Source organism: Paroedura picta, chromosome 1, assembly GCF_049243985.1.
Source record: "Paroedura picta isolate Pp20150507F chromosome 1, Ppicta_v3.0, whole genome shotgun sequence".
Taxonomy (NCBI): Eukaryota; Metazoa; Chordata; class Lepidosauria; order Squamata; family Gekkonidae; genus Paroedura; species Paroedura picta.
The window spans coordinates 2,532,554-2,544,988 of record NC_135369.1 but is presented as its reverse complement, the minus strand read 5'-3'; the positions used below and the strand labels follow the sequence as shown (position 1 = coordinate 2,544,988).

Below are 12,435 nucleotides of genomic sequence, written 5' to 3'. Positions count from 1 at the left end.
GTAAAGGTAAAGGTATCCCCTGTGCAAGCCTCGAGTCATGTCTGACCCTTGGGGTGACGCCCTCCAGCGTTTTCATGGCAGACTCCATACGGGGTGGTTTGCCAGTGCCTTCCCCAGTCATTACCGTTTACCCCCCAGCAAGCTGGGTACTCATTTTAGGATGGAAGGCTGAGTCAACCTTGAGCTGGCTGCTGGGACCGAACTCCCAGCCTCATGGGCAGACAGCTTCAGACAGCATGTCGCTGCCTTACCACTCTGCACCACAAGAGGCTCTTTGTCCATAGTCTTTAGGAGACTTTTATTTCTTCAGGTGGTCGGCCCATGAAGATCGGTGATGAATACGGGTGAGCGGTTTGGCGCGGTTTGGACGCCTCGACGATCACCGAAGCCTCAGGTGGTGCTGGCCACTCATCCCTAGTGATGACCAGATTTTGGGCCATTCTAACAGTATCTGAATTAGCGTGTCTGGAACTCAGTGCCCATGGAGGGACAGTCTCTTGTAGGGAGGAAGCTGTTGGAACCTGCCCCAGGATGAATCTGACGGGAAAATATTTATGCGGGCCAACAAATCCTGCGTTGAGCAGGGCGTTGGACTAGATGGCCTGTATGGCCCCTTCCAACCCTATGATTCTATGAAATAAGCTCATTTTAGTAAGTTTACATCCAAAATAGAGAGCTACGCCGTCAAGGTTTTGCATAGCAGTGGAATTCCCCAGAACTGGGGAGAACACCCACTGTTTACTGAGAAGCCCACTGACCGGGAATCTTTATCTTCCAGTCTCCGGCTTATTAGCTTTTGCAAGGCCACTTCCTCGTAGGCTAAAAACGTTCAGGTGTCAAGCCCACCACCTCCTGAGGAGCCTCATTCCCCTGAGCTCCAGCCGACAGGAACTTCTTCCGGTCGTTCAGCTATAACTTCTCTTGGATTAATTTCAACCTGCTGGTTCTGGTCTGACCAGATAAGGCAAGCAGGCCATCCTGCTTTTTCAAGAATCCTGTAAGCTTCAAAACCAGCCAGTATGTTCCACCCCAGGCAAGGCCCCGATCCCTGATCCCCCATCCTTACTTGCTTGGCCTTGCACACAGCCTGGCTCGTGGTCCCTGGCGCCAGAGAAATTCAGCTGACCTCAGCCAGAGCCAGGCGTAATGAACTCCCTGAAAACAACAGGGTCCTGCCAAGGTGGACCAGGTCCCACTAGGCCTACAAAACAGAGCTGTTCCACCAGGCCAACACGGTTGAGGCCCAAAAAAAGTCAAAGTATCCAGTTGGCCTCCCTCCTGTTTTGCACCCCTATCCTGGGTTCTGGTTTTACACCCACAAGCAGAACGGTTAACTGCGGGAGCACTTGGTTGCTTTTTCCCCTCGCAGGGCTCTTTGCTCAGCGGGTATGAACTTACTGGTTGGCCTGGGCCCCCGAGACATTCACCTGGCCTCGACCAGGGCCAGGGCCTTCTCGGCCTTGGCCCCAGCCTGGTGGAATGAGCTCCCGGAAGAGCTGATGGTCCTGCCAGAATTGTCAACTATCTGCAGGCCTGCAAGACGGAGCTCTTCCGCCAGGTGTATGATTGAGGCCAGGGTGGAGTCCCGGCATTCCACCTGAGGATTCCCCCTAAAGTGCCATCTGCATGGCACCTCATCCCAATGGGAGATGGCTTGGCCCTCGGCCGAACAGGGAGGGAAGGGGATTTGGAGTAATAAGAAGGGTCTATATTTTATAGCTTGATGCCATTTGTTGGAAGGGATGTTTTATGGGTTTTATTGCGTTTCAATGTTTTTACTGTGGTGAACTGACCCCGAGTCCATGTGAAGAGCGGCAGTATACAAATCAAAAAAATAAATCAAATAAAGAATGATTTTAGAACTGATTTACATTGTACTTTTAAAGTATTGCTGGTGATATGTTGTTCAGCGCCCTGAGCCGCTCTAGCAGACAGGGCGCTGGATAAATTTAAATAAATAAGTTAGATAAATAAATAAAGCAGGCCCCTCATTCCCGGCTGGGGGGGGGGGGGAAATACAAGAGGAAGAAGAGCTGGGAGGAGGGGGTTGTGGGGCGCAGAGGCCAGGCAGCCAAGGCCAAGGCCAAGAGCTGAGGAATCACCCAAGGAGTCCGACTCCAGAGGCTGAAGAGATATTCTACCTAGAGCACCGGCCTCCTTCAGAGGAGGGGGGGGGGTCGAGGGTCCTGCCACCTACCTGTTGCGGCCCCGCCCACCCGGGCACTTTGCCCCTGCTCAGATGTCTGCCCACTAAGTCAGCCGAGTTCGCCATCTCGGGAGATGCCGCTGGAGAGGGGTTCCCGGCGGGGGTCCGGCAGCGCTGCGGAGAGGACAAGGAGAAAGAGGAGGAAGGTTATGCCTCTGAAGGAACCAGTCTGGTTGACGGCGACAAAACATGGAGAGCACAGGAAAGAGTTGAAGCACGAAGCACGAATGAGGTCCAGACTCAGGCTGCGATCTCACATTCCAGATACGGAAAGAAAAGCAGAGTTGCCATCTTTGAAGGGGAGGGGGGCTGTGGCTCAGGGGCAGAAGGTCCCAGGGTCAGTCCCCAGCATCTCCAGTTAGAAGGACCAGGCAGGAGGGGATGGGAAAGACCTTGGCCTGAGACCCTGGCTCAGGGGCAGAGCTTCTGTTGGTAGGCAGGAGGTCCCTGGTTCAATCCCCGGCAGCTCCCGTAAGAATGGGCCAGGCAGGAGGGGATGGGGAAGACCTTTTCCTGAGACCCTGGAGAGCTCCTGCCGTGGGAAGTTGGAAAAGATACAAACCCCAGTGTGTCCCCAGGCCTGCCTTGAGCAGGGACCTCGTGGGACAACTTGGGCCCACCGGCCTAAGCCATCGTTCCCAGGTCAAAGACCCTCTCAGCACAGGAGAGGGGGAGAAGAGGACCAACGGAAACGGGATTGCGGCTCAAGAGCAGCACGGAGGAGGCCTCTGAGGCAGTGTTTACAATCTTGCGAAGGTGCAGCTGGCACCACAACATGCACAACTGTCATTAAGACACAAAATGCTTCGGGGCAGGGGCAAACTCATTTCCTTCCTTGCCAGCAGGCAGCCGAGCTTCCTCCCCACTTCGCAATGCAGCAACAATGCAAGGTCTGTCTCTCCGAAGAAAGGGAGATGCTGGGTGCAGGGATGCTGGATGCTGGGCTGGCCTGAAGCGACAGGAGAAAGCCGAGTCCAGGGACACCTTTTGGACCCCCAAAGCTTCATTCTGGGCAGAAGCTTTCGTGGGCCTGCCTGTAGCAGAGGACGTGAGCAAGCACGTGGAAGCTTGAGAGCCCCTGTGGTGCGGTGGGGAAGGGTGGGGGGGCCTCTCATCGGGACAGCCCGGTCCAGTTCCCCACTGCTTCTCCACCTGCAGCCAGCCGGGTGGACTTGGGTCAGTCCCAGTTCTCCCAGAGCTCTCTCAGCCCCACCTCCCTCACCGGGTGTCTGTTGTGAGGAGAAGACGGGGATTATAGGCCGCTTTGGGTCTTCTTCGGGGAGTGAAAAGTGGAGTACAAAAGAACCCCTCATAGAATCAGAGTCGGAAGGGACTTCCAGGGTCATCTAGTCCAACCCCCTGCACAATACAGGAACACACAACTACTTGATTTCATGCCCAAGCGTTCCCCCTCACCAAAAATCTCCAGAATCCAGCCTGGCCTGAATTCACCTCCAGCACTTCCCTGGCTCTGCAAGGAAGGGCCACAAGGGACAAACGCTGGCCCATCCCTTCCTGCCCACTCACTCACCGTCTTCCCAACTTCATAAAAATCAGCCTCTCCGTCAGATGACTCTCTAGCCTCTGCTTAAAAACTTCCATAGAAATACCTACCACCTCCTGAGGAAGCCTGTTCTACTGAGGATGTTTACCGGAAATCCTTTGGAATTAATTTCATCCCACTGGTTCTGGTCTGACCCTCTGGGCCAAGAGAAAACAACTCTGCTCCATCTTCTACAGCAGTGGTCCCCAACCTTTTTGAGACTGGGGACTGGCAGGGCAACTGCCCACCTGCGCATGCGCGGCCACGACGCGCATCATGCATGCGCGGCCAAAATCGCGTATATGCGGCACTTTCGCGCATGCACGATTTCGGCCGCACATGCGCGGGCGCGGCCCTGATTCCCTCTCTTCCCTCTCCCGCAGTAAGAAGCTTCCCGGGCCGCAAGCTTGGCCCGGCTTGGTGTAGGGGTTAGGGGCACTGGTGAGCCAGGTTTGATTCCCCACTCCTCCCCCAAATGCAGCCTAGCCGGGTGACCTTGGGCTTGTCACAGCACTGATAGCTTTTCTGACCCCCCAATTCGAGCCTCCTTCGGGTAGAGAAAAGTGGCAGATAAGAACAAACTCTTCTTCTTCTCCTTCTCCTTCTTCTTGAATCTCAGGGCTCCCTCAGCCTCCCCTCCCTCACAGGGGGTCTGTTGTGGGGAGAGGAAAGGGAAGGCGACTGGAAGCCACTTTGAGCCTCCTTTGGGTAGAGAAAAGCGGCATCTAAGAACCAACTCTTCTTCTTCTTCACTAATCTCAGGGCTCCCTCAGCCTCCCCTCCCTCACAGGGTGTCTGTTGTGGAGAGAGGAAAGGGAAGGCGACTGGAAGCCACTTGGAGACTCCTTCGGGTAGAGAAAAGCGGCAGATAAGAACAAACTCTTCTTCTTCTCCTTCTCCTTCTCCTTGAATCTCAGGGCTCCCTCAGCCTCCCCTCCCTCACAGGGTGTCTGTTGTGGGGAGAGGAAAGGAAAAGCGACTGGAAGCCACTTGGAGACTCCTTCGGGTAGAGAAAAGCGGCAGATAAGAACAAACTCTTCTTCTTCTCCTTCTCCTTCTTCTTGAATCTCAGGGCTCTCTCAGCCTCCCCTCCCTCACAGGGTGTCTGTTGTGGGGAGAGGAAAGGGAAGGGGACTGGAAGCCGCTTTGAGACTCCTTCGGGTAGGGAAAAGCGGCATCTAAGAACCAACTCTTCTTCTTCTTCAGTAATCTCAGGGCTCTCTCAGCCTCCCCTCCCTCACAGGGTGTCTGTTGTGGGGAGAGGAAAGGGAAGGGGACTGGAAGCCGCTTTGAGACTCCTTCGGGTAGGGAAAAGCGGCATCTAAGAACCAACTCTTCTTCTTCTTCAGTAATCTCAGGGCTCTCTCAGCCTCCCCTCCCTCACAGGGTGTCTGTTGTGGGGAGAGGAAAGGGAAGGGGACTGGAAGCCGCTTTGAGCCTCCTTCGGGTAGGGAAAAGCGGCATCTAAGAACCAACTCTTCTTCTTCTTCAGTAATCTCAGGGCTCTCTCAGCCTCCCCTCCCTCACAGGGTGTCTGTTGTGGGGAGAGGAAAGGGAAGGGGACTGGAAGCCGCTTCGAGACTCCTTCGGGTAGGGAAAAGCGGCATCTAAGAACCAACTCTTCTTCTTCTTCAGTAATCTCAGGGCTCTCTCAGCCTCCCCTCCCTCACAGGGTGTCTGTTGTGGGGAGAGGAAAGGGAAGGCGACTGTAAGCCGCTTCGAGCCTCCTTCGGATAGCAAAGTGGTATACAAGAGCCCACTCTCCTCCTCCTCCTCCTCCTCTGCACAGCCTTCCCCAGTGGTCTCCCATCCAAGCACTGACCAGGAACAACCCTGCTTAGCTCCTGACAGAAACCAGGCCAGCCTGGGCCGTCCACTTTAGGATGCATCACGCAGACACAACCCTTAGCAGCCGGAGGGAACCCAGAATGCGGCTACTCACAAGCTTCTTACACGCAGCCTGCTTACGCCTCGCCCGCTGGCAGCATGACCACAAGCAAGTACCTCTTTACAGGGTGTCATCCCAAAACATAAGAGAATCACACCAGTTGATCTTAGGAGCGTGAAATTTATTTATTTTTTAATCAGCATTCTTCCACTCGGGCCTAGTGAAAAAAAATTGGCCTTTCCGGGAAAAAACAGATCCCAGTACCGGTATGGGATTTGGATGAAGGGTTTTGGGGAAATCCTGCCATATTTGCAGGTACAACAGACCCAAGAAGAAGAAACAGTAAAAAAAAAAAAAAGCTTCTCCTGGCTTTAAAAGGACAGCGGTAGAAATCCAACAAACAGCTGAGGGGCAAGAGGAATTTGCTTCTGCCTCTCTGTTCTTTTTGGAGCTATCAGTAATTCCCAAATGTGCCTGGGATTTTCTTTTGGGTTTTTCCAAGGAAACCCAGGGACATTTGGGAAGCGGAAATATACTTTTGGCTCAGGTGAATCCGAATGCTGGTCCCTAGCTACCGTCCCACAAACGCACTCGTAACCTCGCACAACAAAACAAACGTGACCCAGAATCACCTTTTCCACCTGGACTACACAAGGCCCTGAGCCAAGAGGCACCAGGAAGGACTTTGGCCCGCCTGCAGCACAACTTGGCAGGGGGGAGGAAGGAAAGCAGGCAGCCACCCAACAGGCGAGGCAGGGAAGCCAATGGGGACGAAGGAACTACTCCAACGATGCAAACTCTAACCGGGCAGAAATGGGGTGAAAAACAGAAAGAGGACACAAACCCAACCTCAGGAAACAAGTGAAGAACTTGAATGCTGGGCAGCAAATATATAGCAAAATTAAAATATAAATAAGTATCATTAAGTGTAAGATTAGAACCACAATAAAACATGAGATAATGCAATATCACACGTGCAGTCTCAATGCTTTCACATGGCGTGACCATGGACCAGGGGTGGCCAACTGTGGCTCTTCAGAGGTCCACGGACTACCATTCCCATGCGCTGGCAACCTTGGCCACAGACCAAACGCATTTCAACGCAGAGAGTATTAATCAGTGGTCAAATAACCTCCAGGAACACAGCCTGAGCCAACCAGGAAGGGCAGGATATAGAAATAAAGTTATGATGATGATGATGATATAATAGTATAGTATTACAGTACTAGGTTGGTGGCATAAGAAAATCTGCCCCTGAGCTCTGGCCCCTCCCCAGGGCTCTGCAGGGTCTCAGGCAGAGAAAGGTCTTCCCCATCCCCTCCTGCCTGGTCCTTTCAGCTGGAGATGCTGCCTGGGATTGAACCGGGGACCTCCTGCCTGCCCAGCAGAGGCTCTGCCCCTGAGCTCTGGCCCCTCCCCAGGGCTCCCCAGGGTCTCAGACAGAGAAAGGTCTTCCCCATCCCCTCCTGCCTGGTCCTTTCAGCTGGAGATGCTGCCTGGGATTGAACCGGGGACCTCCTGCCTGCCCAGCAGAGGCTCTGCCCCTGAGCTCTGGCCCCTCCCCAGGGCTCTCCAGGGTCTCAGGCAGAGAAAGGTCTTCCCCATCCCCTCCTGCCTGGTCCTTTCAGATGGAGATGCTGCCGGGGATTGAACCGGGGACCTCCTGCCTGCCCAGCAGAGGCTCTGCCCCTGAGCTCTGGCCCCTCCCCAGGGCTCTCCAGGGTCTTAGGCAGAGAAAGGTCTTCCCCATCCCCTCCTGCCTGGTCCTTTCAGATGGAGATGCTGCCTGGGATTGAACCGGGGACCTCCTGCCTGCCCAGCAGAGGCTCTGCCCCTGAGCTCTGGCCCCTCCCCAGGGCTCTCCAGGGTCTCAGGCAGAGAAAGGTCTTCCCCATCCCCTCCTGCCTGGTCCTTTCAGATGGAGATGCTGCCGGGGATTGAACCGGGGACCTCCTGCCTGCCCAGCAGAGGCTCTGCCCCTGAGCTCTGGCCCCTCCCCAGGGCTCTCCAGGGTCTTAGACAGAGAAAGGTCTTCCCCATCCCCTCCTGCCTGGTCCTTTCAGCTGGAGATGCTGCCTGGGATTGAACCGGGGACCTCCTGCCTGCCCAGCAGAGGCTCTGCCCCTGAGCTCTGGCCCCTCCCCAGGGCTCTCCAGGGTCTCAGGCAGAGAAAGGTCTTCCCCATCCCCTCCTGCCTGGTCCTTTCAGCTGGAGATGCTGCCTGGGATTGAACCGGGGACCTCCTGCCTGCCCAGCAGAGGCTCTGCCCCTGAGCTCTGGCCCCTCCCCAGGGCTCTCCAGGGTCTCAGGCAGAGAAAGGTCTTCCCCATCCCCTCCTGCCTGGTCCTTTTAGCTGGAGATGCTGCCTGGGATTGACCCGGGGACCTCCTGCCTGCCCAGCAGAGGCTCTGCCCCTGAGCTCTGGCCCCTCCCCAGGGCTCTCCAGGGTCTCAGGCAGAGAAAGGTCTTCCCCATCCCCTCCTGCCTGGTCCTTTCAGCTGGAGATGCTGCCTGGGATTGAACCGGGGACCTCCTGCCTGCCCAGCAGAGGCTCTGCCCCTGAGCTCTGGCCCCTCCCCAGGGCTCTCCAGGGTCTCAGGCAGAGAAAGGTCTTCCCCATCCCCTCCTGCCTGGTCCTTTCAGCTGGAGATGCTGCCTGGGATTGACCCGGGGACCTCCTGCCTGCCCAGCAGAGGCTCTGCCCCTGAGCTCTGGCCCCTCCCCAGGGCTCTCCAGGGTCTCAGGCAGAGAAAGGTCTTCCCCATCCCCTCCTGCCTGCCCAGCAGAGGCTCTGCCCCTGAGCTCTGGCCCCTCCCCAGGGCTCTCCAGGGTCCCAGGCAGAGAAAGGTCTTCCCCATCCCCTCCTGCCTGGTCCTTTTTGCTGGAGATGCTGCCTGGGATTGAACCGGGGACCTCCTGCCAGCCCAGCAGAGGCTCTGCCCCTGAGCCAGGCCCCTCTGCATTTGGGAAACCATGCAGATAATTTAGGGAAAGGACTGAAGATCCACGGCCAGCAGCAAAAGGGCCTCAAGGAAGAGACAGTGTTAGGTCCAAGACAACTCATGTTGGCTCAGGGCAAACAAGAGAGAGGAGGGAATGAATGGGAAGTCCGAGGCAGGGACACGGAGGGGAAGGGTTGTTATCTGCCTTCTCCTCAAGGAGCAAAGGGCAGCATGCCTCTTTCTCCGTCCCGCACCCTGTGGGGGACTTCCAGCTGAGAGAGCCTGCCTGGCCTGAGATTGCCCAGTTAGCCTCCTGGCCGAGGGAGGATTTGCACACAAAGCTCCCAGATCTCAGTCTTACCTACAGGCCAGTTTAAGGGCACTGCTTTTGCACGCACCAAGTTCCTGGTTCAGATCCTCTTTTAAAAGGATAAAGTCAGAGTTTAGGGGCAATTCTCACATCAAGCAAGTTTAATTCTAGGTACAAGCTTTTTTTGGGGGGGGTTGGGGCTTCCAAAGACTTCCACCCAGAATTAAACTTGGTTGGCCTGAAAGGTGCCCCTGGGCTCACACTTGGCTCTGATGCCTCAGACCAGGACAGTGACCCACCTGAATCCAGCATAAAATGTCCCCGGTCTTAAACGTACCCCTTGGGGAATGGGGGCCTCTGGCCATAGATGGGCGGCTGCCTGTCACAGCCCTAGAAAAAGGCAAGCCAGGGAAGTGGCCCGGGAAAAGGGGCTCTGGGAGTCCATGGGGAAGAGCAGGAGGGAGCCCCAGACGGCTGGGCCTGGTCAGGACAGGGCTGGATGTTTCCTCAGCCCCAGAAGAGCTGCCTGAACAGGGAACGCAGGAGCAATACGTCAACCAACAGAACCAGCGTGGAGGCAGGGTTTGGCCTGGGAGATGTTCCAACTAGGGTTGTGTGCTCCGGCGACCTCCGGCCACTACGACGATGATCACCGAGGTCCGATGCGGCTGACCCTTGCAGCGGCCGGAGCACACAACCCTAGTTCGAATCCCCATTCAGTTGGGGAAGCCAACTGGGTCACTCTGGGCCAGTCATGTCCCCTCAGCGTAACCCACCTCACAGGAAGATCGTTCCAGAGGCTAGCCTGCTTGGTCGGCGGTAAAAGAACATGATTCGAATCCAGGAGCACCCTAGAGATCAACATTATCTCGGGGGGGTGGGGTGGAATTTTTGGAGAATCTCTGGGACCTGACGACGGGACCTTAGCCTCTCACAAGCTCCGGCCCTCAGAATCATCATCAGCGAGCGACAAAAACGCAGAATTAGCTGCCAGAGGATTTAGTGATGGTCACAGGCAGGGGTAGTCAACCTGTGGTCCTGCAGATTTCCATGGACTACAATTCCCATGAGCCCCTGCCATCATTTGCAAAGGCTGGCAGGGGCTTATGGGGATTGTAGTCTATGAACATCTGGAGGACCACAGGTTGACTACCCCTGGTCACTGGCACGGAAAGGTTAAAAAGCAGATTCATAGATGAGAGGAAACCTCCACGTTCAGAGGGACTACACCTCTGAATTCCGGAGACAGGAGGGGAAAGCCCTGGTCTCTCTGTCCAGTAATTGTCCCTCCACAGCAGTCTCAACCTTTTGGCCTTTGAGAAACCCCTGAGACATTCTTCAGGCTTCCAGAAACCCCAGAAGTGATGCAATTGTGCAGGATAAGGGTGGGAAAGCAGAGCTGTGGACACGCCCACCCGGCCCCTTGCCTTTTCCAAACTATCTTTGGACATGCAGGGAGGGTCAACAGGACAATATATGGGCATTTCACCCAATACATGTTCAAAAATATATAGAAAATTAATTAACTCCCACCCATTCGGGAAACCTTTCCACGACTGTCAAACTCTGCTTGAGAAAACCTGACCCCGTGGAACTAGTCGGCCACGGGGTGAGATGGGAGGCTGGACCAGATGGACTAAGTTGGTCTGACCCAGCAGGACTCTTCTTTGGTTCTCTTTAGGAGAAGGCCTCGGTCTCCTTGTCCTGTTGTTTGTCCTCCCGGGGAACTGGCTGGCCCCTGTGTGGGATGGGAGGCTGGACTGGAGGGACCGTCCCTGGTCGGACCCAGCAGGGCTCTTCTTATGCCTCTAAGACTGCCTTTCTCAACTTTTTTACCATTGAGAAACCCCCAAAACATTGTCCAGGCGTCACGAAGCCCAGGAAGTGGCGTAACCGTACAGAATATGGTTGGGAAGCATTACTGTGGACACGCCCACCTGGGGCCCCTCCCCTTCCCACTCCTCCCATGTCCATCACTGGCCATTTTGGGAGGGGTTGCATGGTCATGTCACTCAATAAATCAGGGGTAGTCAAACTGCGGCCCTCCAGATGTCCATGGACTACAATTCCCAGAAGCCCCTGCCAGCATTCGCTGGCAGGGGCTCCTGGGAATTGTAGTCCATGGACATCTGGAGGGCCGCAGTTTGACTACCCCTGCAATAAATGTTTAACAAATTTCAAAAATATACAGAAAATTATTTACCTCCCACCCTTTCGGGAAACCCTTCCATGGATGACGCAAAAAGAAACCCTGGTTGGAAAACATTGCTCTAAGGTGCTACAGCCCTCAAATCCAGTTGGGTCTACCTGACAGGGTTGTTGTGAGGTTAACGCAGAGGAGAAGAGAATGGTGTAAGCCACTTTCGTCCCACCTTGGGAAACAAAGTGAGATTCCAAAGGCAGCCTAACAAAGCCCAAGCAAGGGGGAGGGCGAGACCCCCAGGGAAGAGTCAGAGGGAGGGGGAGGATCTAGGGGGAGGATGGGGGGCATCAGGCTGGTTGGAGGGGGGGGGCCGGGGGAGCAGACAGAGACGGGCCATTGCTGGGCAGGGAGAGGGACAGGAAGGGCCCGGGATCAGGGCTTGGGGGGGTCCAGGAAAGGCTGCCCGCCCTGAAGAATTGGGGGTCGAGCATGGGGCAGGACGGTCCAGCGCCCTCCCTTCCACGCTGCCATTTTCTCCCGGAGCCCTGGTCTCTGCCGCCTGGAGACGAGGCGGGATTCCGGGAGATCTCCAGGCGCCCCCTGGAGGAAGGCAACCGGGGCGCGGGAGAGGGGCCGGGCCGCCCGGCGCGAGATCTCCCAGGAGCCCCCGGGGCAGGGGCGGTGAAGGGGGGGGCGGTGGGGCTCCGGGTGGGGAAGGGGCGGAGGACCCCGGGGTGCCCGCGGGAGTGCCTGCGCGTGCTCCGCCTTACCTCATCGGCGGCGGCGGCGGCGGCGGCGGGGGCCCCGGGGCGGGCGGAGGGCGGCTGTTTGCTGCTCTCTCGCGGCCTCCCTGCCCGGCCGGGCTCGGCTTTTGCCGCCTCCTCGGCGCTGGGTCGCGGCTGCGGCAGGGCCCGGCGTCGGGGCTGCCCTGGGCGCTGCCTGAGGGTCCTTCCTTCCTTCCACGGAGGGACGGAAACGCCGACCGGGAAAAAAATCCCCCGCCCCGTGCCGGGGGCCGCCCCACAGAGTCCCTTCCGCCCCCGAAGTTGAGAGGATTTTTTTACTCCGCCCCCTCTTGGAGGAGGCGAAGGACCCCTCCCCCCCCACAGTGCGTGGGAGCCAATGGCGCAGGTCGCGGGGTGCCTAACCAAGTGCCTGCTCCGGGCGGGGGAAAGGCTGCGAGGCCGACGGAGCACTGGTTTGGCTGCGGCGGCCGCGCATGCGTAGCTTGGCCTTGCCAGACCCGGCCTTTGTCACGTGGATCGGCTGGGCTGGGCAGGCGGCCTACCTGGCCGGGGGGGCGGTGCCCTCCCGCCTCAAAGGATGCTCCGTGGCTCCCCTCGGCCCTTTGCTTTTGTTATGGGATTGTTGGCATTAACAATAATATTATATTAATTAATTAT

At 56.6% G+C, this 12,435-nt stretch overlaps 1 protein-coding gene across 3 annotated transcripts in view; it reads right to left on the bottom strand.

The window, feature by feature from the left end:
- The window catches only part of PI4KB (phosphatidylinositol 4-kinase beta), a 51,593-nt gene extending 39,399 nt beyond the window's left edge, over nucleotides 1–12,194 (bottom strand). Inside the window, exons 1-2 of one of the 3 annotated variants that reach the window (XM_077319612.1) lie at nucleotides 11,803–12,194; nucleotides 2,198–2,320 (exon numbers count right to left, since the gene is read on the bottom strand). The gene's annotated coding sequence lies outside the window, so the exon portion shown is untranslated. Of the gene's footprint in view, nucleotides 1–2,197; nucleotides 2,321–11,092; nucleotides 11,225–11,802 lie in introns of those variants that run through there. The other 2 variants (XM_077319627.1, XM_077319621.1) reach the window with 2 other exon arrangements.
- Nucleotides 12,195–12,435: the final 241 nt, after the last annotated feature.